This window comes from Nipponia nippon, unplaced genomic scaffold (genome assembly GCF_047370975.1).
Source record: "Nipponia nippon isolate SJK-2023a ecotype South Korea unplaced genomic scaffold, ASM4737097v1 scaffold_21, whole genome shotgun sequence".
In the NCBI taxonomy this organism is placed as follows: Eukaryota; Metazoa; Chordata; class Aves; order Pelecaniformes; family Threskiornithidae; genus Nipponia; species Nipponia nippon.
This window is the reverse complement of record NW_028262338.1, coordinates 7,582,025-7,608,646: the sequence shown is the minus strand read 5'-3', so window position 1 is coordinate 7,608,646 and position 26,622 is coordinate 7,582,025. Positions and strand designations below refer to the sequence as shown.

Genomic DNA, 26,622 nt, shown 5'->3' with positions numbered 1-26,622 from the left:
GCCTCAAATCTTGTTAAAAAGACCATTATATTGGAAAAGCTTGATTGCATCAATTGTGTAGCTATTCCTTTACATTTTGGAATGCATTTGTTAAAGGTGACACCATTTATCTCCATTTTCTAGTTCATCAACACGTCCCAGAAATTTTTTTAATAACCTCAAATGTGTAGCATCATATCTTAAAATCCTAATTAAAGAGGTGTTTTGTGCCAGCGAAGAAATTAAAAAGCATGAGCTTTCATATGTAATCATCAGGAAAGCGGGTAAAGATTTCCATTAAATGCTTGCGCAGGTTTAGACTTCTAATGCACAGAACACTTTTTGTGTCAACTTCCTTTTGTGTCCGAAACATTTATAATCCAATAATTTTCATTTTAAAGGCTGCAACTTTTTGAAAGGCAAAGCTAGACCCCATTCCAGTAGCAGCTTATTTCAAAACATCTCTAAAGGAAACCTCTCTCGGAGACAGAATTATAAAAAGCTGACGTGTACCCAGGAATGTAAATAAACTTTGTCTTTACTGAGCATGGGTTTCCCTGATACAAATCCAGATTAGCGGTCCAGCAGGCATTTGCCTGTGTAAAGGATAACAGAAATAGAAGTTGCCCATTTAGTTCAGTAACAGTATTTTCCTAAGCAATTTTACAATGTCGGTTATCACGCTAAGACTAGGGCTTCTACTACAAGAATTGATTGCCTTCAAGGTGACTAAGTGATAACAGAGAAAAAGGAGATGGCAGAAGTTCACGTTATTGAACAGTTTGTTTAACCTTCTAAGCTGAAAACGGAAAAAATCTCCATTTTCAGTTTCGTTACAATGTAAGAAATACAGGCAAGAAAGTTTAGACCTTCTTCATGCCTGTCACTCAGCCAGATCAACAATTAGAAAAAGAGGCGCATGGCCTGATTTTCCAGAGTCCCACTCAGGGATGCGAGTTAATCATCTTTGCCTAGGAACGTCGGGAAATGCAGCCATTTCATTTCTACACCTAATTAGAAGCTGCTGTTCAATGTAGGCAGGATTAGCCCCAGGTATGTGGCCTACTCAGGTAAGCAACACACAGGTCACTCAAATCACTTGGCCGACACACAGAATTTATATAACATTCTCTGTATCCCTTGTTTAACACATCCTCTAGGCTGTGTCTGAGGCCAAATTTCCTTTCCATCCACAGCATGTCATGTCTACGATGTCCCTTAGGAGTAATGCTATTGTCAACCAGACAACACGACCAAGCTACGAGATACCTAACGCCACTTGCCACCAAGTTAAATGGTATAGATGACTAGATCAGGCCCAGGCAGCCTAAAAGGAACAGACAGGATGCAGCGACCTGCTCCATACGTCTGAAATGTTGGAGCTGCTTTGGTATTTCATTGTCATATCACATTTTGTTCTTTGTCAGCTCATTGTCTTCCCTCTATAGTACCCATTCTCCTTTTTCTCCACACTAAATAACTACCTCCTCTGCAGAAACACTTAGTTGAGAGATGTACATTGTTGTATCTACTTCCTCCCAAGTCTCAGTCAGAGACTTCTCATTGACTTCACTGTATGAGCAGATTTGAGACTAGCTCTTTCACAGCAGGTATTTTTACTTCCCAAGGGTTCATTCTCATTCACAAAGCTGAACAACTCAATCTTGAAAATGTGTCCTTTCTTTCCAGAGAAATTATTAAATCTGTGCTCAAAATAGTTCTGAGAAAGTAATAATTTTATAGAACGCCCATGATAATTGAACAGCGTGCTACTGATAACTACACTGAAAAAAACTGAGTGCCAGAATTTCCTCTTTTGTAGCACGTGATCTGAAGGCTTCTGGATTTCATATCGTAACTGTGACACTTCTGTCACCCACATACTTGTGAAGAAGAGTGACTCATTGAGGAAACAATTCTTTTCTACTTATCAAGCACAAACATGTGTTTCATAGGTATTAAGTATTTTTCTACTGGACGTTCCTGTTTTCACACTTCACAATACGCCCAAGTAAATTTTTGCACCTTTTATGCAGTACCAACCCTGCTTTTTACCAGTCTGAAATAAGTATCTTTTTACAGTGTATTCGTAGCCACAGAGAATTACAAAAGAAAAAAAAAAAAAAGATTCACCAGTTAAAAAAAACCCCACACAACATAAATAAAAATCATTATTAAAAGAACTTTTAAAAAAGAGTATATTCTAATTCCTATATAGCTTGCCATTGACAAGTAGCTGCGTAACAACCTTAGAATCTATTGCCACAGTTTATGATGCTTAGTGCTCAAAGGTTTGTAGGCAGCCAAAGAGGGAGAGCATCAGCTGGGCTATGGGTACATACCCTCTGAATTACAAAACCCTTCCCTCAAATGGATAACAAGAAAGAACGTTTTTTCAAAGATTATGATCATTTTGGCTTTATCTCTAGCAAACAGAAAGACAAAGGAAAGTACATTCATTTGTAATACGACTTAAAAAACCTCCAAAGCTGAATTATTCTTCAAACTCGAGAACGTAATATAAAAGAACTGTCATACCTGATCAGTCCAAAGATGCATCTTCCTGACCACCTTGTCTCTGAGAAAAGCCAACTGTAGATATTAAGGGGAAAAGTATTAAAAACTTCTGCCAGAAGTATTACAAATTCTGACAATTACACTACTCATAAGCTCAGGAATACTGCAGAAATTAAGAAGAATTAACAAAGGCACATTCGTGGGGGCGGGGGCGGAACTGGAAGAGTGCATCACCACATGTCAGTGCTGGAAGAATACATCTGAGAGAGGTCAGCTGTGCACTAACACCACATTAGCACCGCCATTCAAGAGTTTTATCCACAAAGGAGATACTGGTCAATAGCCATTTTGACTATTAGTTTTTGAGTTAATGTGTTGACTCCTCTGTTTTGGAGGACTCCTTTCCCAGAGAAAAACAATTTTTTGTTTTTCACACATTAAAAAAAACACACATTAAAAAAACACACACATTAAAAAAAACCCTCCTAATTCCTCCAGAACTTAAGTAAACCCAATATAGACTGTAGCAATACTTGTACCTTGACTGAAAATCCACAGAGAAAAGTAAAGACATCTAAGTTGGTTACAGCTGTCAAGCAGAGAAAGTCATTTTTCTGCTCTCTATTAAAAGGGAACGTGCTACTAGGGTTAAAAAGAAGATGCTATCCTGCCAAATTATTCCCTCTGCCTAGTACACTAACAGCAACAATGAAAAAAAAAGCTATTGAAAAGAAAAAAGAACGAACAAACGAACTTGCTTTTTGACATCATTTGGAACTCCACCAAGATAAAGGAATATGCACGGCAAGGGGGGGATGTTTCTTCATGGTTTCCCAGAGCTTTTTAACCCAACATGAACAAAGCACACAATACTTCGATTTTGGGTGGGAATTTGCATATGGAAAAGTAAAGACGCCTGAGACACTATGCATTATCAGAAAGAGTAATTAATTCCTGGTTTTCCCATGTAAATTGGAAGGAAAGAAGAGAGAGAGAGAGAGAGAGAGAGGAGTATTTTCTCTGCAGCCATCGTTTTTTCAATTGTGTGCCATAAAAATATTAACTGGAAAAATATACTCTGTGTATTAAACACAAATATATGAGTGCAAAAAAACCCCCAAGCCTTATTAAAGAGCTTACTGTTGCCTTCCATGCTGAAAGTGAAGAAAATAAAGGGCGAAAGGATACTTCTTTACATACAGCCCCCTTCTTCCAAACATCCCTTGAACTTTTTGCTGTTGACAGAAACCACCCCCCTGCACTGCACCAGCAGCGGGGGTGTCCCATTCATTTCTCTATACATTCTCAGAAAGGTTTGCTGTTGCCCTCTGCAATACTCCGAGCACATTTCTGTGGAAGCTGGCATTTACTTACTCAGATGAACACGTAGTATGTGTGTCCTATCAGAAGTCATAACTGCTTCTCAGGAATTATACTGCCTGCTGCTTTACTAAAGACTTTTTGATACATTTATGCCTGATGGTGTGCAAAAGAAGTGGGTGAGGGGACACCTGCTGAAAACCTGGCACTGCCGCCTTTTCCAGCCACCAGTACTACACAGCATCTGAGCGAGTGGGCTGAAGGCACTGGTCTTTACAGCTATCCACCCATCACCCCCTGCTGCAGTTACGCTCTTCTCTGCCTTCTCAGCTTCAGGACAAGAATACCATCACAAAAATTCTCAAGTTTATGTAAAATGCATGGAGAACCTTCCAACCTACCCTCCTCAGCACCAGAATTGTCAGAAACACCATTTAACACAGTGTTGTTGCCCAGTGGTATGTGGTCTTGGTTTTAGCCACCACTGTCTTTCAAATAGGTTAATTCCTCTTTAACTGTTCCCGTTATGCTCTGCCTCTGTAACAGTTGTTACACAAATCTTGTTATCCATCAATATCGACAAGGTCCAAGACTTCAGCCACTGATCTGCACTTTGTCCAAGATACTATTTTGTCTGTGGGTTTTTTTCAGGACCTACACATACAAACTGTAGCGTGACTCATTGTGCGTATTAATAACACCGATTTCTGCCACACCTGAGCCAACGGCTTGGGAGAGATAGATACGCAGATGTTTGGTTGCCAGCCCATCCCTCGGTGATCAGGCAAGAAATCATGGACGGAAGGAATGTATGGCAGGAGACACAGTGAATTAAATAGGCAGGAGCAATAGTGAATGAAATGAAGCATGAATGTGTTGGCATCACTGATGGAGAATCTTCCTCCACCTGAGAAGCATGAATAATAAGCACATCTTTTCAGATCAAAAAGTTTTTAGAGCACTACTTCAGAGGCAGCCAACAGCCCACTAATCTGGTGGTTCAAGAGGCAACCCGTTCTACTGCTGCACAAATGGGAAATACTCTCATTGCCCACTGAATTATTTCATTCATACCTGGAATTACCCATCATATCCCAGGAAAACAGCTCTCCCTGAAGCAGCCATCTGCATGGGGCACAATAATGCCTGCCTGTTTGCCTGTATTTGCTTCCCAGATCTCATGCTGCAAAACTTCTGCCTCTGTGTTTCTTCTCAGCAATCCTCCATCACAGCTTTTATTTTTTGGTACACAGCGTCCTCAAAGAATGTCTTTGAGGGCATGAATGCAACGAAGGAATAAGGCCCAAAGCAGCCGAATATGGAACTGTAGGGAGAAAACTGTCTTTCCAGAGCAAGTTTTATAGCTTTTTCAGGTAATTTGAGATTCGTGGATGAATAGTACAAACAACTGGCAATTGGTCCAGGTGCACACAGAGTAACAGACTCATTTGCTGAGAAAGTGATACTGCATGCAGGCACAGATTTACCTATGAAACCAGAAGAACTTGAAAGTCTCTTACCATGCCTAGAACCTCTCACCTCTAGCACTAACTGCTAATTAACCCCTCAGTTAATTGGCTTTCTTTAGATCTGTTCCAAAATATATAAATAATACGAGCTTAAATATAACACAGGAAGATATTACTACAAAAATAATGCCACAATGAAAAGAAAGCAACCTGGGCTCTTGAACTCTCTCTGATTTTGTCTTGTCATTCACTTCCACAAAACGAGTCATTCCAAATTTGCTAATTCAGCCAGGCACCTATCCCAATTTCTAAGAATTAATCCTAACATACCTCCCATCCTGAAGTATTCATCTTATCATAGATTACTGCTCAACAATACCTTGCCTTGTACTTCATTTCTATCAGTTAGATTCTTTGAGTGATCTACTGCAGAATGTAGGGTCTTGAGGAAAAACCTCTAGTAAAACAGCCTTAGGCTTGCGGTTTTTTCTCCTGCTTTTTCATTAGATATTGCTTTAATGTAGAAATCACTCCTTACACATCATCGTCTAATATATATAGCGCAGTATGTCTTTCCATTTCCAGATGCTTCAGAGACAGATGCCTGTGCTGTACTTCTGTTTATGGGGTTACCTGCCCTTTGGAAAGATCACGTGTTGTTCCCGCCCCCCCCCCCCCCCTTTTTTTTTTTACTTAGTGATCTGTCTCCTTGAATCATCTCTTGCCTTTTTCCTTCAAGCCACAGTAGCTATCTAATGCTAGGTAAAAATTGTTGCTACACTTACATAAAAGCAACTGTTCTCACTCCTAATTCACACTGTACTGTATTTGAGGGGCTGCTGTAGCTCCAGATCCCCAGTCACAGAGAGTACTGAGGCCAGCATCGCTGTGGCACCCTGGGGAGCCCAGCTGTGCCTTCAGCCAGGCCATAGGGGCCCCCCGGCACTAGGGGCTGGGGAGCCACAGCTCTCTCTCCTGCGAAGCATTCCCAGAATACCTATTTTGGTATGCAGCTCATATGGTCAGGGGAACTGGCCATACCAGGTTGCAGTCTGTCTTTCATCCCATTAAGTCCATTTCATTCATTTTGATGCATATTCTTTGTAAATGGTGTAGATATCATGCTGGTTTTACTGGCGAAGTCAGAAGCATGAACTAATTATTTTGGTTATTCATTATCCTGCTGAGACAAATGTTATGAAGAACAAAAGGCAGAACTTAACAAATTAGCTGGCAATGCTAACCTGGTGTGAATTTTGAGCATTACTCAGGAGATATAAGCACTACGAAAAGATCCAGTGAAATCAGGAATGCTGTCTGGTAATAATAACGGAAGAAGGGACTTGTTCTCTAATTACCAGAAATGAATTTGCAAAATTTGGCTTCCAAGGCACCATGACGTTGCAGTTCATTACATTCTCAATGACTCATATTATGAATATGTCCTTTTAATCGCTCTTTGTTGTCTTGACCCTTACTATAAGAGGATCATTCATTCTTTCAAGGTAGGGGTTACCCTTGTGTTCACAGAGTACTGCCTTCATCTAAGCAGACTTGTTGCATCCAAATTCCAGCAGGCAATGAGAATCCAAGTGAAGAGCAGAGATACAGAGACTAACAATCCAGAGTGGGAGAGAGAATCCTCTCAAAGTATGTAAGAGAGCTGACAGAAAGAATGAACTAAAGGAAGATTTACGTTGATCGCCGTAGGGTTAGAGCTTTCAGTGTCTCTATTACATTGATATCACAGGTTTAGTATCATATTGTGGGGTCCTCGTAAACATACACCTGCAATAAACTGCCCTGACTGTGCATCCCATGGGGAAGTATTAGAATTTGTAAACTGGACAGTCCTTTCCACTTCCCACCAGAGCTACATATAGGACATGTACAAGTCAACACGTGATACCTCTTATGGAGGCACTCTTAGGAGAGCTTTCAGCACGTTTGGAAGATGGGCTGTGGCTGACAGAACGCATTCAAAATACTAAGCACTAAACACTCAGGTGACACATCCAATTTTCATGTTCCTTGAGACTTCAAAAGTCTCACTCCAACTGATTTCCATGCTCATATCAAGATCAGTGTGAGGTGAATCAGGCCCATTCTCTGTTTAAAAGACGCTACAAACCACAGACTTATATAGGTAGTTTGAATTCTCAGTATAATGGAAAATAATTTATGTACATACTGACTAGATCACATTTTAATAACTTAAAAGCCTTAATAGTCTATATTGACACTGACTTAACACAGGCAATCAAAATTGCATATAAAACCTAAGTTACGATTTAGCTTATTGCTTCAGTCTGGTTTCCTTCAGCATTGACTAGTCTTAGAAATGGCGAAAAGGTCAGAAAGTACTGAATACTCAAGAACTTTGAGAAAGCTTCTCACCTTGTTAGTGAAAAAGATGCTAAAAGTTCAAAGCAAAAGAGAACATGAACTTATGGAAGAGCAGGCACCAGCAAGCCTAGAAGGTCTGGGTTAGTCATAACAGCAGAGAAAAGGAAGATGTACTTTTTGGATTTCTTACAGACATGTATTAAATATTACCTAACTGACATTATCCAAGAATAAGAAAATAAGAATGTCTAGTCTTTCTGCTTAGCATCACTTTCCCTAAAAAGAGTCCTGTCCACACAGACCTTGGAAAAGCCATAGCATATGCATTTACCCCTATGTGTTTCTTGAAATCAAGAAATAGAACTAAGCAGAAACCTCGCTGGTATTTCCTATCTTAGCTTCTAATAACCTTCTAACTTACTAGCACTAAACTAATAAAGTCCAGCTAAAGTTTGGGTTGTCTGAACACAGTTTTGTTTCGCACAGAGGACATAACGGGAGTTTCACCTGTTCCACTGTCAACTCTATCCATTGCATAGAGGCAAAAATAGCAAATTATGAAATATATTGTCTTGTATTATGAATGTTCAAGAGCTGCAATAACAAACTCTAAGCACTACGCTTTAGGACTGAGCTTTCTCATCTTTTCACAGGCATGAGTATGTAAAGGTATGCGTCATGTATACTTATTGTAACACCATGACAACGAAGCAAACACAAAGATCACCAAGAGTCAAAACAATTCAGTTTTACGCAAAACATGCTCACATACAATTTTTACTTTCATGAATTAAAATCATGCAAGCATATTAATTAATGCTAACACTGATTCATCAACATTGCAGTAAGAGGGTGTGCAAAGATTTATTTATGACCTTCTAACATATTAGCCAGCAAAGTGTTTTTTCCAAAATGCGGTCTTGCATAACTTGGCAAATAAACACAAGGGTAATTTTGCTTGTGATTATATTGAATTTTTTTCACTGAACGTTAATGAATTTTAAATTGTCTCTGTTAATTTTACTTTTTAATTACGGCACAATATGAACTTACCAGGGCTGATTAAAAATTGATTCACACATTCTTTAGTGAAAGTTCCAGTCCCAAACTCCTAAATTAGAATAGGCTTATTTAAAGTGTAATTTAAACTTTAAAGAGAGAAAGTATAGAGAGGCATTTTAAATAGTTTTAAATTCTTAAGTAGTAGTTCTTACTATTTTTCATATGATGTATGGCTACAGGTAAAACAGAATGTCCTTTCACTAAAAATCCTGAGCATATAATGTTTTCATTCTTGTGTATGTGGCTACATATTTCATAAACAAATATGGTACTGGCTATCTTTCTTCAAGTATCGATGATTTCAAGCTGGGCTTCCAAGAAAAAGAGGAATCGTCCATATGGAGTTTTATTCTGGTTATATATGTCAGTGCTGAAGCAGTGTCCACGTGGCACATAGAGGAAATCCTTAGGACAGGAAGCACAGATCAACAATCTTGCCAAGTGCAACTCTAGCAGGAGAACCCAAAACGTGGCATAGCAACCACTGCTGGGGAAGTATTTTGAGAGCGCTATGTATGTAATGTTCTACTGACCTGGATTTACAAACCATGGAAGCAAGGAACAAGACGAATGATAGTTCATATCTGTACCTAGTCCACACAGTGCGAATAATTTGTTAAAAATATTACCATCATGCTATGTACAAAACGTAAGCAAAAAAAAAAGGGGCTCAACTTGGTCTCAAGAGAAACTTGTATTTCAGCCTCTCTGAAGAGAGGCACTAGCAGTTACATATAACAACTTAATCACAAATCCACAAGAATTAACTCAAAAATTCCTCACAGTTGGATACACTACATCCTTTTATTAGGCAACCAGTGCAATAGAATAGAAGGAGCAGGGTAGAAAGCTTGAAGACAGGTTGAAGACAGAATGACAAGATACCAAAACTCATCCTTGGGATAAGCCCTGAGCTCGCTCACCCCGGTTCTGAGGTTTGTATGACTGTGCTTCAACCACAGCTGTTTCCTCAAAACCACTTAGAGACACTGGAGACTCCTGCAAAATTCAGTTTCAGAACTTCTGCTAAGGATTGGGGTTCCATCTGAAAATAATGAAGCTAATATTTCTGCCTTAATACCATAAAAAGCCACGGTAGAAGGTACAACTGAAGCATAAGGTATAAACAAACCAAGCAGCCCTTAGTTCTCTGTTTTTCCTCAGAGGTTTGCACCAGAGCGAGAACTGTGTAGGGGTTATTCCCTCTTCAAAGACAACTTCATTCCAAATCGTGCTTTGTACACATTTCTTTGTATAATGTAGTATTGTCACACTGGTGTCACAGCATAGTGCTGCTGCACATTTCTTTCCAGACTATTTTTTCTTCATTTGTGGCCAAATATTCAGCTTAACAATTACTGCTGCGCATTGTTCTTATATGCAGCTTAATGAAGAATCTCTCCTTGGGAGCCTATCATTCCTACGGGGCTGAGCTTTCCAAAGAAAATACCCTGGATGTTTTTGAGGGTCCTCTCCCAAGAGATATTAAATTAAATAATTTATACTTGAAATACACAGAGTTTTCATGTCACTGCTTTCCTGCCCATGTAGAAGCCAGCCTTCAGAATACCAGACATATGCTACCCCCTGGCAAAGAGCTGACACTGGCATCAGGACCAGACATTCATGCAAAAAACCCCAGGGAAAACAGTACAACGTTATGTGTTTTAGCAGTAATGCTGTATATTACTCCTCCTGCTTCCAAGTGCCAGATTCTGTTTACCTTCATTAAATAAATTTTACTATCCGTGAAAGCAGAGGAAATATATATATATATATATATATGTATGTATAGCGAGCTATGAGCAATTTTGTCAGTAGATGGTATGACACTAGCTTAAATCTAATTTAGTAGAAGTAAAACGAATTTTGAATTTATATGCATTTCAATATCCACAATACTGAATATTTAAGAAATGGTCATAAATCTCTGCATGTAAAATTTTGGATAACCAGTTATAGTTTCTGTTTATAATTCAGTGTTCCTTCTGTTCTGTGTAGTACATTTAATATGAAGCCAACTTGTGTTATTTTAGGCTTGCTTGGCCACATATAATGCACGAGATATGTGATTTGGAGAAATTAGGTCTATTCATAACCACTTCTTCACATATATTTTGTTTACTTTCTTATATATACACTCTCATAAATGAGATATAAACACATGGATGGTCTCTAGGATGCCTCCTGTTGCGGTGTATTTTGTCTGTTTGCATCGGATGGTATGTTTTTATCAGGTCTAGTAAGTAACCAACGCTTTTACAGCTACAAGCACTTATTTTTCTAATTTAGACTTTTGGAGGAACTGATCATTCAAGATTCCTAGAGCTGTCCAAAAATACTTTTTAAAAACATGTTGTATGATTTATGTTGACTTCAGCGTGTCTGTAAATAATTACGTTACACTATTTGCATGTCTGATAAATTTTCCTGACTGCTATTTGCAAATGGTCCATTTACAAAGGAGCCTTCTACTAAAACCTCCAGAAGAAATGTCTGTTTGGTGACTACAGAGCAGTGAGGTGGGAGTTAACTATGTAGGCAGGGAGGCGTGTGTGCACATATATATATATTTGTATGCATATACATATATAGATTCACAAAAATACGTATGCATTATTTAAATATATGTATACACACACACACATATATACATTTATTTCGTATACCACCGGCTGGCAGCGTGGAATTTGAAAATGGGAAGGAATCAATGTGAATATGGATCTGTGGAACCACTGCAGTTTTTTAATACTACTCTCAGATTTTTATAATCTCTTCAGGAAAGTTTCCCAAAAGACGTATGGAATTCATGCATCGATCGCACTCACTGACATTCACTGAGGTTTAGAGGATTAACTCCATCAAGATCCATGGAAAAATCCCTCTGCTAGGATTCATACACGGCTGTTCTAAAGAAATCCCAGAGGTGAGCTTAATAACGTCTTGGCCAAGGGATAAATCTCTTCAAAGCTCCACAACAGCTCGTGCATACCAATAGAGACTAAAGCATAATCTAGGGTCTGTTTTTCATTGATCGGTAGAGAAAGCTCCACAAATTTAAAAATATATTGGACTTAGCTCCTCATATACGTTGGTATCCTTTTTTGTATAGTTAGCTAATGGGAAAAAATCACAATAAAGACCTGCACATTTGTTAATTAGACACTCCAGAGAAACAATTTATTTTAATACTATGCCAATTTAAACCCAGTTAGGATTTGAAATCTTAAGAGATATAATGATATACTGGAACAATCTTGATTACAGAATTAATTAGAGAGCAAGTAGTGTATTTTTATTAAAAATTAATAATTCATGCACCTTAATTGTTGGATAATGATGGTTTTGTCTGTTATACGCAGTTAAAAATTATAAAACAGTGTTTTACAGCTATGATTTAAAGTATTCATTTTCATAAAATACATGTCAAAAGGTTGCTGTTAAAGCAGTTATCAAAAATCTAATGCAAATAAAAATACCGCTCATTTAAAATAATAAAAAAACCCCAATCCTAGTAAGTCTGAGTTGCCAAGGCTTCTGTTTTTTGCTTTATCAGGGAAAGCCACAGAGAGTTCTCTTGAGTCAGAATACACCAGGACCATAAGCAGCCCAGAATCTCCGAGGGGCCAGTCCTCTTATTAAAGTTGAAGGCTCCAGACAGGAGCTCATAAGCTTTCCTTCGCATTTAATTGTAAATATCCTTTTCTTCATGCACACGTGAATAAATGGGAAAATTATTTCTGTTAGCTAGATCCCCCCATTTAAGCAGAAATGCAGCCATCACGGTACCTAAATATTGTGTGTACCCTCTCTAACTCGATTTCCTTAGCATTATTTAGATGTGCTCAGTGCTTAAACCTGATAGAAAGACTTCCCACCTGTACCAATTAACCTCACCCTAGAGTTTTGTCCTACCTAGTTCTCCTTGAACATTGCCTTGTTCTCTTCTGTGCTGTTCATTTGAATGAGTTTGAATTTCCTCCCAGAAATTGTTTGTAATCTAAAAACTGTATCAATCTGTTTGCCCCTATTCTTCTATTTTTAGTTTCCCAAGTTATAAATGGATTTCCCAATTTAAGCATATGACAAAGAGCACTCCCTTTCAGAGCATCCTTTCTCTTTTTCTCTCTTATTTCACTTATACCAGCCACAGCAGTTGTTACATGGAAAGACAATTTTTGATGAATAAGGGCCTCTCTACGCTCAGGTGAAACTCCATGTGACACTACCACTAGCTGCTGAGTTTACAGTACGTATCAAGTCAAGAAACGTGCTATGCAATTACCAGGGAATGTCATACCCTCTCCTGAGTGAGAATTAAATAGCAGTAAAGAAGATACGGTGACAATCTATACCCAGCATCATCGTAACTAGGATTATTTTTAACTACAGTGTCATGTTGGACATATTATATCCCATGCTGTCTAAATATGATCAGCATGAGAACTAATGCAAAATTTATTTATATCTACTGAGAAGCATTTAATGGAATTTCCCACAGGAATCATCGAATCATAGAATGGTTTGGGATGGAAGGGACCTTTAAAACCCATCCCGTCCAACCCCCCTGCAGTGAGCAGGGACATCTTCAACCAGATCAGGTTGCTCAAAGCGCTGTCCAACCTGACCTTGAATGTCTCCAGGGATGGGGCATCTCCCACCGCTCTGGGCAACCTGTGCTTCACCTCCCTCATCACAACAAATTTCTTCTTTATATCTAGTCTGAATCTACCCTCTTTAGTTTAAAACCATTACCCTTTGTCCTATGACTACAGGCCCTACTAAAAAGTCTGTCCCCAATCACAGAATCGTAGAATGGTTTGGGTTGGAAAGGACCTTTAAAGATCATTTAGTCCAACCCCCCTGCTATGGGCAGAGACATCATTCACTAGACAAGGAACAAAAGAGTGCTCTCTCTGAGAGCAACCAGATCTAGCAGCCAGAACAGCAGAGCACGGGAGGCTGTGTTCTCGAGCACTTAGGTAGTGGGAGTGTTTCCCTGGGGAGTTTGTCACCTGGACAGTGGCCTTCACTGCCTTCTCCATTTCAGAAAATCCAGAACCCTGTCAAAACAGCAGAGTATCTGTGCAGCTGGATTCTCCTTGGTACACGCAGTCTGAAAACACAGACATATGAATCTCACTGTGCTTATGTGGCTCCCTTTCAATTTATTAGATGATACAAAACCGGGAGAAATGATTGATGCACCAGAGGGTGCACAGCCATTCAGAGGGACCTCTAAAAGACTGGAGAAATGGGCCAGCAGGAACCTCACGGAGTTCAACAAAGGGAAGTGCCAAGTCCTGCCCCTGGGGAGGAATAACCCCACGCATCAGTAAGGCTGGGCGCCAACCACCTGGAAAGCAGCTGTGTGGAAAAAAACTTGGGGTCCTGGTGGGCAACAAGTTGACTAAAAGCTAGGAACATGTCCTTGGAGCAAGGCAGGCCAACAGCATCCTGGGCTGCACTGGAGTTGCCAGGAGGCTGGAGGAGGTGATCCTCCTCCTCTGCTCACCACTTGAGACCCATCTGGAGTGCTGGTGCCAGTGCTGGGCTCCCTGGTACAAGAGGGACGTGGACTTACTGGAGCGAGTCCAGTGAAGGACCACTAAGATGCTGAAGGGCTGGAAGCATCTTGCCTCCAGGGAGAGGCTGAGAGAGCTGGGACTGGGGAAGAGAAGGCTCGGGGGGAACTTATCAGTTTGTGTAAATACCTAATGGGAGGGTGTAAAGAAGGCAGAGAGACTCTTCTCAGCAGTATCCAGTGATAGGACAAGAGAAGACAGGCACAAATGGAAATACAAGAAATTCCGTTTAAACATAAGGAAGTGTTTTACTTTAAGCTTGATCAAACACTGGAAGAGGTTGCCCAGAAAGGCTGTGGCTTCTCTGTCCTTGGAGATATTCACAACCTAACCGGAGACAGTTGTGGGCAACTTGCTTAATTGATCCTGCTTTGAGCAGGGTTTTTCGACTCAATGATCCCCAGGGGTCCCTGCCAAACTCAGCCGCTCTTTGATTCTCTGGTTCTAAGTGTTTTCTCATCTCTGTAACTCCAGCCAGCCTTTTGGCTCTCATACCTCCTTGGAGTGTAAATACTTAAGGAGACAGTGCAGTTTAAGTTTACACCATGTCTTCAAAATTACATAATTAGCCCTGCTGTTCATACTGTATCTACATTTTCTAAGTCACTTAATGTCTTTGTTAAAGCCAAGCAATATTGCATTTGTCACACTGTGATGCACTAAGTAACTATTTTAAATTGGTGATGTTTGCTGAAGAAAGTGCTAAGATGACTACTTTTTCTAGATGACTAGAATAGTAGAGAAAAGCACATATTTGCAAGACGAAAAGCATGTTAATAGAGGCCTGTTTATGACAACACATAATATAAACTGATGATTAACATCATATCCACATATGGCAAATGAAAATTATACACAAAATCAAAATTCATGCATATATCTATAAAGATAAATTGAGCACTGTGTAATTCTAGGGACATGCTTTTTCCTTCTTTTGGAAAACGCCTGCTTCACTTTGAATAATTACATAATGCAACCACAAAGCAGCACTAAAAGTAGTGCTGTTCTGAAAGTCCAAGGAGACAGGCACGAATTTAAAACAGTCGTCTAAAAACCATGACTAAAAGCTCCCTCTTCTCTCCCACCACCACCATTTAAATTCAGTTAGTACAAGGTGTAGTGTCACATCATGGAACACTGTTACGCATGAACAGTCTCTCCCTCTTTTATGTTTCAACGAAGACTGAACCTGCTTCTGAACTTCTGGACTTTGTCCTTTGTGAGGGAAGGTCCGAAGTCAAGACAGCCAACAGATTTACAACAGTATTTTTTATGCTGCGATCAAAAACTTTTTATAGATATTTCAATCAGAAGTTTTTTTCAAATTCATCTTTGGTTACCATAGCCCTGGATTGCAATAGTGAAGACAAAAACATGCATAAGCATAAAACCCAGCAGCTTGGACATGCTGTATAAAGGAAATGAGACAAACGATGGCTCAATCTGCCCAAGGCTTTGGAAACCTGTACAGTAATGCAAGAAGAGTGGGGAAGAAACAAGAGAAGCTGAATAGGAATACTTAATAACAAGCACTTGATGACTAGCACTAGAGAAGCTTAGTAAATTTGTTTACTGCAGTGGAAAAGGCTAGCATGTTCACGTATGACAGTTGTCTTGAGATCCAAATTTGGGAAGTTATCCTTGCTGAAAGTCTGGGAACTTGAACTTGGGTGTTAAACACGTTAGTGTCCACTGCAGATGACTAAACCGTGAAAATGCAATGGAAAGAACTTTTGTGAACAAATACCGCAATTATCCAAGGCACATTACAAGGTAATAATGGAGATGTACAGTACCCAGACTAACTTTAGAAAGAGAATGAATGCGGTACAGCATGGATTAATCCGAAGTTATGGTGGTGATAAATATTACAGATACACATACAGGAGGCAAAAAAAAGCAATCAGTGCAAAGACTGTTGTATATTTAATCAATAGAGAGGAACTGACTGAGATCATGGTGAAATGCAGCTCGGGTGACAACGACCATGGTATGATAAGAGTTAACGAAACTTAGGAGAGGAAGGAGGCTGAATAGCAGAATAGAAACAACTAGACTTTAAGAAAACAGCGTTCAATAGATTCAACAAATCCCTAGGTAAGAGCTCATATGATGGGGGAAAAAGAATTACAAAGAGTGGCAGTTCCACAAACAGTATTAATGGTGCAAGAACAAGCACAAACTATCCCAATGCAGAAGCTGAAAATAACTAAATCAGCAGCTCCTCACCAGTGTCAAGCAAAAGAAAGAGGCACAGAGAAAGTGGAAATAGGTCAATTATACTAAAAATATAGGAAGAGTGTGTAGAAAGAAAATTAGAAAGGTCAAAGCATAAGATGGAAAGAAGCCAGCAAAGAAATCAAAGACAACAAGAAATCATTGCAGATGTTAGCAGTAAGAGAAGTGGCAGTCTAGTACTGATTGGAGAAGGAAAGCTATGGGAATGCCAGGACTGCTCACATGCTGCGTGATATTTTTGCTTTAAAATGTTAACTGCAACCAGGTGGTTAGAACAATTAACAGTGTAGAAAAAAGTAAAATCTCAGCTTGGAATAAAGAAAAACAGGTTAAAACAATTCAGCTACTCATACTGACTGATGAATTTACTGAACTAGCTGCAACAATTCAGACATATTAAAGCTCATTAGATACCTGCGAGGAACTGAAAACCCAAAAAGGTAAAATGCAGGTCTATCATTAAAACAGAATACCAGAAACATAAGCCAGTCAGCTATGGAAGTGTAACTGAAATAATTGCATTTTCCCCCACCCTCAAACTGATCACAAATAACTAGGCACCTGAAAAATAATATGGTTATGCCTAAGAGCTGACATGGGTTGGTGCAGGACAAATGATGTCAAATTTTCTAATTTTCTTCTCTGACAGATCATGTGGATGAGGAAGAAATCTTGCGTATTTCACTTTTAGCAGAGCTTTTGACACAATATATTCTAATAGGTGAACCAGGGAAGCACAGTCGTCACAAAAGTAATAAAGAATAGGTACAAAAATGTTTGGGATAACTGTGTTTATCATCAAATGGTAAAACATACTCACTGGAGACACAGAGGCCTCTTCATAGGCCTGGTTCTATTCAATATTTTCATTATTATCCTAGATAAAGGAAAAGAAAGTATGTTTATTAAATATGCAGCTCCCACCAAAATAAGAAAGATCCCATGTACATTGGAGGAAAGGTCTAGAATTCACAGTGATCTTGACAAACTGAAAAACAATCAGAAACTAAATAGATAAAGTTTAAAAACAGACTTAAATTTGTTCACAAGTGAAGCATGAGACAGTAATGTCACGTCATTAGAAACATATAACAAAAAAATGTTATAAATGTTTGTGCCTGTTTTAATAAACATATCTAACAAAAACATATATATGTAACATAAACATACAAACCACAGTATGTAAGCATATGCATATACATACACACCATAAATAATGTGAAAAATCCTTGTCACAACGGTTCTCCTCTAGCCACCGTGGGCAAGGCTTCAGCAAGACTACCATTGCTTCAGTGAAGCAAATGAAGCTGTCAGTTGTGCCAACTGTGCTTTAGCAAAGACATGGACAAACTGAGGTAGATAACCAGAGATTCAGGAAACATAACAAAGGAAAGACGGAAAGAACAGGGAATGCTTCAACTCGATAGTTACAGCAGGTAAGTGAGAGAGTAATGGGCTTAAACTACACTAACGAATCAGTTTAGAGATTGAGAAAAAATTCTGGCAGGAATGAGGGAACAGTGAAATGAATTGCCTGGGGTAGTCATGGTACAGCTACCACTGGAGGATTTTATAAACAGGTTATACAAACATTTGTCAGGAGCTACACAGCTATAACTTATTCTGCCTGGAGGGTCTCCCAGACTACTTCTTCCAAGATTCTGCCATCCAGAATAATCATTAACAGATAAGGCACTCACACAAAATAAAGGGGTTCTGACGTCAAGTTTCTGCTCTTACCTAGACAAACAAATATTTAACAAGCACTTAGGCCCCAGACTTCCATGCTGATCACCTGCATCTTATACAGATGCCCTAGCTCCTGAATTACCATGTCACTGGGAATCTGCAGTGTTCTCTCATTTGTTTGCCTACAAGACATTTCTGCACCTGAAAGACTTCACAACAGGCTTTTCATTTGAACTGGTATGAATTTTGTGCACATTCTTGTAGTTAATGAATTGACCCACAGTAAAAAGTATTTAGGCTGTGATTCCTCCCCACCTGACTTTCTTAATCAAACTTGCAGCTTCCTATACTCATCTGAATCTCTGGGGATGGGACAAACATCTCTGTTGGTATGTATAGGGTCTAGCCAGTTTTCTTGGACTAAATAGACTAACTTTCATATAGCTACAAAATTCAGAAACCGCTTGCCTACATTACTTTGCAAAATTAAGAAGGGCGTCATAGTCTGGCCTCTAACGGTTTTAGCTTACGTTTCAGTTCTCATCCAACAGAGGTGATAGTTTGACACCTTAAAGTTTTTTTATGCATATTCAGATTGTATTAACTATTTTTAGCTGTCTTTTTTAACTGAAGTGTGTGAGTAAGCATATTCTGCCAAACTGCAAAGTTCAGCAATGCGTTTAAAGGCAGAAACTCCTTTGAGGTTTAATGCAGTCTTTTTCCAAGTAGCGTGATTTCAATCCAAACTCCAAAATATTACCATTTCACTTTGTCTTCTCACGGCAGCAAAAAGGAAAAAAAAAAGCCAAAACCCCTCATTACTTCAAGTTTGACAAGCCTCCTCTATTATTAATGTGATGTAAAATTTCTCCCTGATCACCATATTCTCAGTGTACTTCGCAATGACATTCCACCCTTTAGCTAGGAGTGAGTACACGGCTTTGAATGGAAGTAGCTTAGAGGCCTCCATTATTTTAAGTTCTCTGGGAATGACGGCATTGCAAGCTATGTAATGTTTCCAGTATTCCGGTCAGGATAGAACAGACCTTGTTCTCCTTCAGAAATGGCTCACAAAGTCTGGGCTAGATCCTGAAGATGAATTTCTGAGTCCAAATGCTGTAATACACAGAATATACTGCTTCTCTTCCCTGCTGCAAAGTGAATGTCACGAACATCCTTGTTGAGAAACAGCATATGGAGGCTGATAGAGGGAGGAGAATGAGATTATACGGAAGTGACAAGGAAAGGCAAACCCAGCATATAAATTGACTGAAGCTAATGAAACCACTGAAATGTAATCGCTGCCTAGGGAGGTTTTAGTAAGGAACGACGGGAGGAATAGCTTGTGGCCTTGCTAGATCAGTGTTAATATGGGAACCACAAACGCGTCATCCACCAAACAGCCTCAGAATCCTATACTATGGAAGTTTTCTATAGTCGTTCTACATGAGAAAATCATCAAGTAAATACAGAGAAAACTTGACTAATTCTTTAAAATAGATTTCTTGCAACAAGAATTTGGGCAGATTCAAATGTGAAAACAAACATCTAATCTCATCCTGAGGTTCTCTGTTTGGCAATCTAATCCATAACATCAGTAGGAGTCTTTCAAGAATGGTTCTGCAGCTCCATCAGCCCTGGGATGATCCTTTAATTACAACTGAGACATAGAACCATCGTCCTTGAAAATATTAAACAAAGTGATAATTTTTTTCTTCTGTAGAACTATAAATAATGTTAAAATACTGCAAGATCACATTTTCGTACTTCGTATTTTAATGAAAAAGATCATAAAAAAATGAGGCAGTTTCAATTACACACTTCTAATACGATTTTTATACCACCTTGTTTCTTAAGGAACTCTTTCAAAGTAACTACTTACTGATTTATCTTACAAATTATACATCTATATATGATGTAAATAGTTACAGCTAGTAGAAAGAATACTATTTTACAATATATGTAACGCAAAGCAGCATCTTAATATGGTATCTCTTTCCACCATAGATATGATCAGAATTCTACATTTTATGTTTTGTGTTTTTATCTAAAGTTTTGGTAATTGTAAATCATATAATAGAGAAAACGTAATTTATGCAGGTATACAACACAAAGATAATTGGAAACACCCTAGTTTGATTTTGCACAGCATAATTTTGCCTCCCTAGGCGGTGACTACCTTTTAGTGGTTTCATTAGCTTCAGTCATAAGAGTTCATTATGATTTTTAGATTACTATTGTAAAAATAAATTTTCCTTAAGCAAAAATACTTTTTGTTACTCTCTCACGTTTCTGAGTTCTTAAACATCTTATTTTTCCGTATTTATACTATTTTTTACCTCCGAAAATATCTCCAGTGACACTATTCACTGCTTTACCCGATCAGTGGCATAAACTATGATACGACCTATAAACAGGACACAAAGTCAGTGGAAATGGCCATATGTAACTTTGCAAGGAACCCTGTGGCTCATCACGTAGCTGACATTTGTCAGCTTACTCCACAGAAATCAATTGCTGCATAAGGTGAACATACCCCGAGTACTGCTAAATTCTGGCTGTTCCTGGTGGTGGACACTCAGGCAATTAATATTGGGCTACAGCAGCACTGTAATAGCTCAAATTTTCTCCAGGCTCTGGCTTTATGTCTATATAGCTCTTGCCTGTGGAAATATGCTAAAATGTCATAATTCCAGCTTGCCTCTGCTCTCGTACACAGAGCAACCGCGGAGAAGCAAAGGAGCCAAGCAAGGCTTGCAGGACTGGGACTGTAGGACTACCGCTTTGCTCGCTGGCCTTCAAAGGGAGGTAGCACTGGAGACTGAAATTACTAACGATGTTTTCTGTCCAGGTAAGTAACATTATGTTTCCAATAGAAACAGTATTCCAACAGTATTTAATGTTATAAATAAAAGAATCTGAATAGATCTTAAAACATTAACACAAAGAAGAAGGTTTCATTTGCTATAATGATACACCTATGATCAGCATTTTAACATCTCATGGCTGCGAAGGCCTATACATACAAGTAAAAGTGCATCTCTTCAAGGAAAGATGAGCAGAAAACTCTGCATTTTATGTTACTGTCTGCAAAAATACTGCTTTAGAAAACCCTTCATCTTCAAGGATATTTCTTTATGGCATTATTCTTTAATTATCTCAGATGTAAACTTTAGAGAAAGGACTAATTAATTAGAAAATCTTTTGCACTAGACACCTGATGTCTAGAAAAATTAATATTTGTTCTTTAGAGGGCCTGGGATCTGATGAAAGGAGGTAATTTGAATGAGCTGCAGATAGTTCACATTAGCAGATAATTAATTTTCTTCATATTTTGTCCTAGATTTCATTAAACAACAGTTGTAGAGTAAACATTTCTGTGTTAGTGAAAGGATGTCAGAATTCAGGTTAGGTTATGACTCCTCAGAAACAAGAAATAATATATGCAACAGCAAGCAGAATCACGAAGGAAAACCAGAAGGAAGAAACTTATTGAGAATTCAGAGCATTATTTTGTAGCCGTTTTAATGATTTCTCTTGGAAATTCAGGGAGTATGACCCTCATCTCTGAAGATATTCTAAGACCTACGGGACTTTCAAACAGCAGAAGCAATATTCTGTTCTTTTAATATGATAGCCACAATAATGAAATAACTGGCGTAATATTCTTAAAACACAGGATAGCACACTGTATCTTCTTTATTTATGTGCTTGTACTTTCAGTGTTTCATGTAACAATTTATAAGACTGAGACATTTCTGTACTCAAGGGTTTTTTTACATTTGCTTATTTACGTGCAGAAAAGAAGAAATTTTTGTCTAATAAAAATTACGTGGAATATATGTAATAGAGAGATTTAATTATTATCTTGAAGACAGGCACTATGAGAAATATGTTCTGATTATGACAAAAACTTAAAATGGGGTTGCCAGGACGTATCTTGTGGGAAAAGTGTGATTAGCATGTGAGCCCGTGTCCTACTCGAGCATTAATTAATGGGAGTTTCGGTGAGTGATAGTTGTGATGTAGCAATACTGATAATTCAGATTTAATTCCAAGGCGTCTGGCTGATGACAACCCTATCAGCAGTGTCTGCCCTCATTTAGTTTCTATCCTCAGAAGCAACCTTAATAAATTAGACAGATGAAACTCACACAATGCAAGTGTGTTTAACTAATCATCTACTGTGGAGACAAGCGTAAAGGGTGAAGGAGTAGTCATATTGTTGCTTACACCAATGAGGAGGTGTAGCACGAAGTGGTAAAGCATATACAGATCAATCACTGTATAAAACCAAGCACTGTAGAATTTTCCTAGGATAAGTGCAAAGGATTTGCTTCACTTGAGTCTGGAGGAAGCAATCAAAGCCACTGGGGTATACTTAAGCATATATTCAAAGCCTTACTAGCTCAAGGCCTCCAGATCACTTTTATGGATGCCTTGGGCCTCCGTATCCTCAAGAAGTTGTTTTTAGAGACTACCTTTTCACACACTAGCCATACAAACAAACATGGTTACTAGTGTTTTTAAGTGCCTGTCAATCTTCAGTACAGTATTTACTAGATTCAATTTCAGATCTGGAATTCTGCTCCTTGCTGGCTTGAAAGCAACTGTGTTCAAAAGTCTCAGACAACTACTACATATGAAAACTCAAAAAGTTGTAATACAGAACCTTCTTAAAAGCAGCTCATTCGTTACAGATTGCATTGGAAAGGGAGACTTTTTCTGCCTAAAAATTAGAAAGACTACTTAGCTGAAGAAAGACAAGCAAGAAGATTTGCGTTGAAAGAAGATTGATCTTATGAACCTGAAGGACAGGGCAAGTTCTGCGGGTTCTGCAGGTATATGAAAATAATTTTAAAAGAACTATAATGTATTGTTTAAGAATAATTAAGCAGATATCGGAACAGCTAGTGTAGCTTTCTCTGCCTACACAACATCTGTCTCATGCACTGAAATAACCATATTGAAAACAACATAATGCATCTGCCTTCAGAAATAAAACTCCAACCCAAACTATTTACAATATGTTCTCCTTTATCTAATCAAACTCAAATAAAAATGTGATTTCAACTCAATTGACCTGCATCTTACTCTGGTTTCACTAAAAATGTGGATGCCATAGATTTTAATGAAATAAATCACTTACCAGCCTTTAACAATGACACTTCGGGTTTCTCAGCACTCTATTTAAAACAAAACAAACAAACAAACAAACAAACAAAAAAGGTAATTAGTGCAACTTATTGGTAAATCAATTTTATTTTGCTTTATTGAAAATAAAGATATTTTATAAATGCCAACATAATTTACTATAGCAAGTAAGGTTTGGAATTAGCAACATGATACTACTCCCAATGAAATCTGGGGTAAGACTTCCACAGCCTTTGCTAAATCAGCTTTAAGCCATAGGAGGGAGACAGAAGGTGAGCTAAACCAGAAGGCTAAATCAGAAATAAATGTAGCCCCTGCCTGGTTTGCAAGGAGACATTGGGAAAAATTAGGCTGCAAAACCACACGATTGCTCTGAATCATTTTGAGCTGGTGTGGGGGAGACCACAGCCTGCTGTTTGAGCGCTCTTGCTAAATCTCTCGCTCAATGAAAAACTTTTTGGCACATCATGTTTTGGAACTTGCATGGATCTCCCCAAATATCAGGCAGTCACAGTATGTCAACAAAAAGGAGAAAGTTCTCAGATTCTTCTGCTTGTTTTAATTATGCTTCTGTGACTGTAACCTGATACAAATTTGGTTTCCTTTTGGTTGAGCAGAACCTTAAGAAGGTCAGTACAAATTCTCTTGTGTGGAAGGTCAAATTCTTTAGAATGACATCAGTTCTCTTATTTAAATATCTTGCAAATATTTAAGGAAAATACATTTGCTGTCTTTTGGGGGAGGGGAGAGGAAGTAGTGTGTTTTCAACTCTGCAGTTCATATTTCAATCCTTTCTGCAGACTATAGTTTCTGAATAATTGGGTTCAAGAAAATTTACAACAGCTGTACTAGATTTAAAGAGTAAGCGTCTATCAGATGCAGAGCCACAACTACCATGCATATACATATATTTATATATATAAACATACATGTAATTCTATGTATCTCTATATATAACTTTTAAGTGTTCTGGGTAACAAATTGGACATTTGGCCTTGAAAAACGAAATATTCAAGTTGTGAACATTCTTGGTCACATTCTTCAGAACATGCAAAACTTTCATATCAAAATAAATATCCTTGGATTTAATATATTTTACATATTTTCCTTTAATTCTTAACCAGTTGTGCATTTGTCACAGCTGACTCAGCTAGTAGTTATCCTTGCTTTTTTAATCATACTTTCTCTATTTGACATAGTTGTCATAATTACTTGGGACATTTTCTAGCACCCAGAACATTTTGTTCACATCATTCCATGCATCACCAATGATTTTTATGGCTTTGTCTTCTGAGTCAGTACAGATTTCTGATACATACTAACTCTCATTAATATCACAATCTATTTTTCACCAGAGGGTGAAGATTTTTCATGACTCTTCTAATTCTTCATCCGTCACTCTTTGGTAGGCCACAACCTTCTTCATGATGCCTATTTCGTTTTTCCCCCTTAAGAAGCATTTGTGTTGAGATTCAATTCAGAGTGAAAACCCCATATAATTAATTCCAGTGATTTATCTATGATTTAATTTCGGACTTCCTCATAAACAATGCTTGAGAAAATGAACAGCATTTCAGCTGGGACTTCCAGATAAATTCAAAGGAATTAGGTACGCAAATCTGACTGTTATAAGGAAATCTCTTTTCTGTCTTCACTATATCTCATCGTTCTTCTGTACTTTCAGCCTAACCCAGATCACATTCAGATGACTTTTTAAGATTTGCAGTGATTTCAGTGAGCTTCCAGTCAGAGGCTTGAGAGACTGTCACGCCTAACACTGCAGCACTGTCTCTCTCATTTGCAGTGCTCTCACGACTTCGAGCAGCTATTGGGGACCTACCCCTAGCTGCAGCTATCCAACAGGACTGGCTCTAACGCCGAGTGTTTGGGAGGCACAACAGGAGGCAAGACTTCTAACTCTTAAAACTGCCAGCAATTAGTCGGTCATGTAAAACTGACTGAAAAACATCATACAGTTTTCTTAGTCTATTTACTGAGTGATTTTTACTGTTGCTTTTTAAGGAGCACATTGACTAATTAGTGAGCCAACCGTTTACTGAGCACCTTGTGCTTCAGATATGCCAGACCTCCACTACAGAGTTATTTGAAACCGCGATCCAGTTGCTATGACTACAGCAAGCTCCCCTAAGATGGCTGTATTTAGCCGGCACATCCCAGCCACCCAGAATACTAATGCAATGGAGGAGTCCACCTATATGCGCTGCAATTCAAAGATGTATTTTACAAAACTAAAATATTTGCAGTAAGTTGACTGCAAATACAATTATCTTGTTCTCAATAAAAAAATAAAACCCGTTCTCTTTGCAGAAACCTTTTCTTTTTCTATGCCCTGCAGCTCGATTTCAATTTTTGCATTTTTTTTTTAAAAGAACAGAGTTTAAATAACGTAGCTTGATAGAAATAAATACCTATTTTTCTAGAAAACAATTAAGCAAATCAAGGTAATAAGGATTTCACATTAGTTATATTCAATTATAGTAAACAGAGAAATTAAATATGACAGCTTTTACTTCTTTCCGGCTCTATACAGCAAAATCCATGAAAGGTACTCTATTGTGTGCTTGTTCACCACTCAACTTTAACAACAGAATAGCACTGACCAAATCAGCCTACGTTGGTGATGTAAAGTTATGTTGAGAAAGGACATAATATGAAGTTATTTCTACTTGCGTGTCAGTTCTGCTTGGTGCTGCTGGGCTGCTCTGGGATACACTGAAACCTCGGACGTAGGTCCACTTGGGTGCTGACAATCTTGCAGGAGATTGTGGGTCATTACAGCTAAAGATTACTGTTACCTTTTATCAGGGAGTATTTAAAATATATCTTGTTAGGAACATGCTGCAGAAACTATGGCTGTTGGCTGTTATCATCTCCATTCATGTCTGCTACCTGATATCCTCTACTCTATGGGAACTCACACAGAAAATTCCAGTTTGAAAGTTTTGTAATTCCTGACATTGTCATGTATATATGTACACACACACACACACATATATGTGTGTACATATATGAGTCCCGACTGTTTCATTTCAGACCTATCGATGATAAAGATATTTTATTTGTCTCTTTATCATCTCTTTGTTTGATGAACAAAAAAAAATCCAGGATTCATATGGATTCCTCAAGATGCATCTGTTGCCTTAGAGATGGTTGGCTACAACTGTTATCACTGAGGCATCTGTGGATACTACTAAGATTTAGCAGGCTTTTTGAAAGGGATTGCATACCAGGAATAGCCAGAA

General features: G+C 38.4%; 1 long non-coding RNA gene across 2 annotated transcripts in view; it reads right to left on the bottom strand.

The window, feature by feature from the left end:
- LOC148055543 (uncharacterized) overlaps window positions 1–26,622 on the bottom strand; it is a 276,819-nt gene that overhangs the window by 53,954 nt on the left and 196,243 nt on the right. For both annotated transcript variants that reach the window (XR_015705312.1, XR_015705313.1), the window contains exons 8-10: window positions 23,355–23,391; window positions 17,337–17,393; window positions 2,518–2,571 (exon numbers count right to left, since the gene is read on the bottom strand). This is a non-coding gene — a long non-coding RNA (uncharacterized LOC148055543). The remainder of the gene's footprint in view (window positions 1–2,517; window positions 2,572–17,336; window positions 17,394–23,354; window positions 23,392–26,622) is intronic.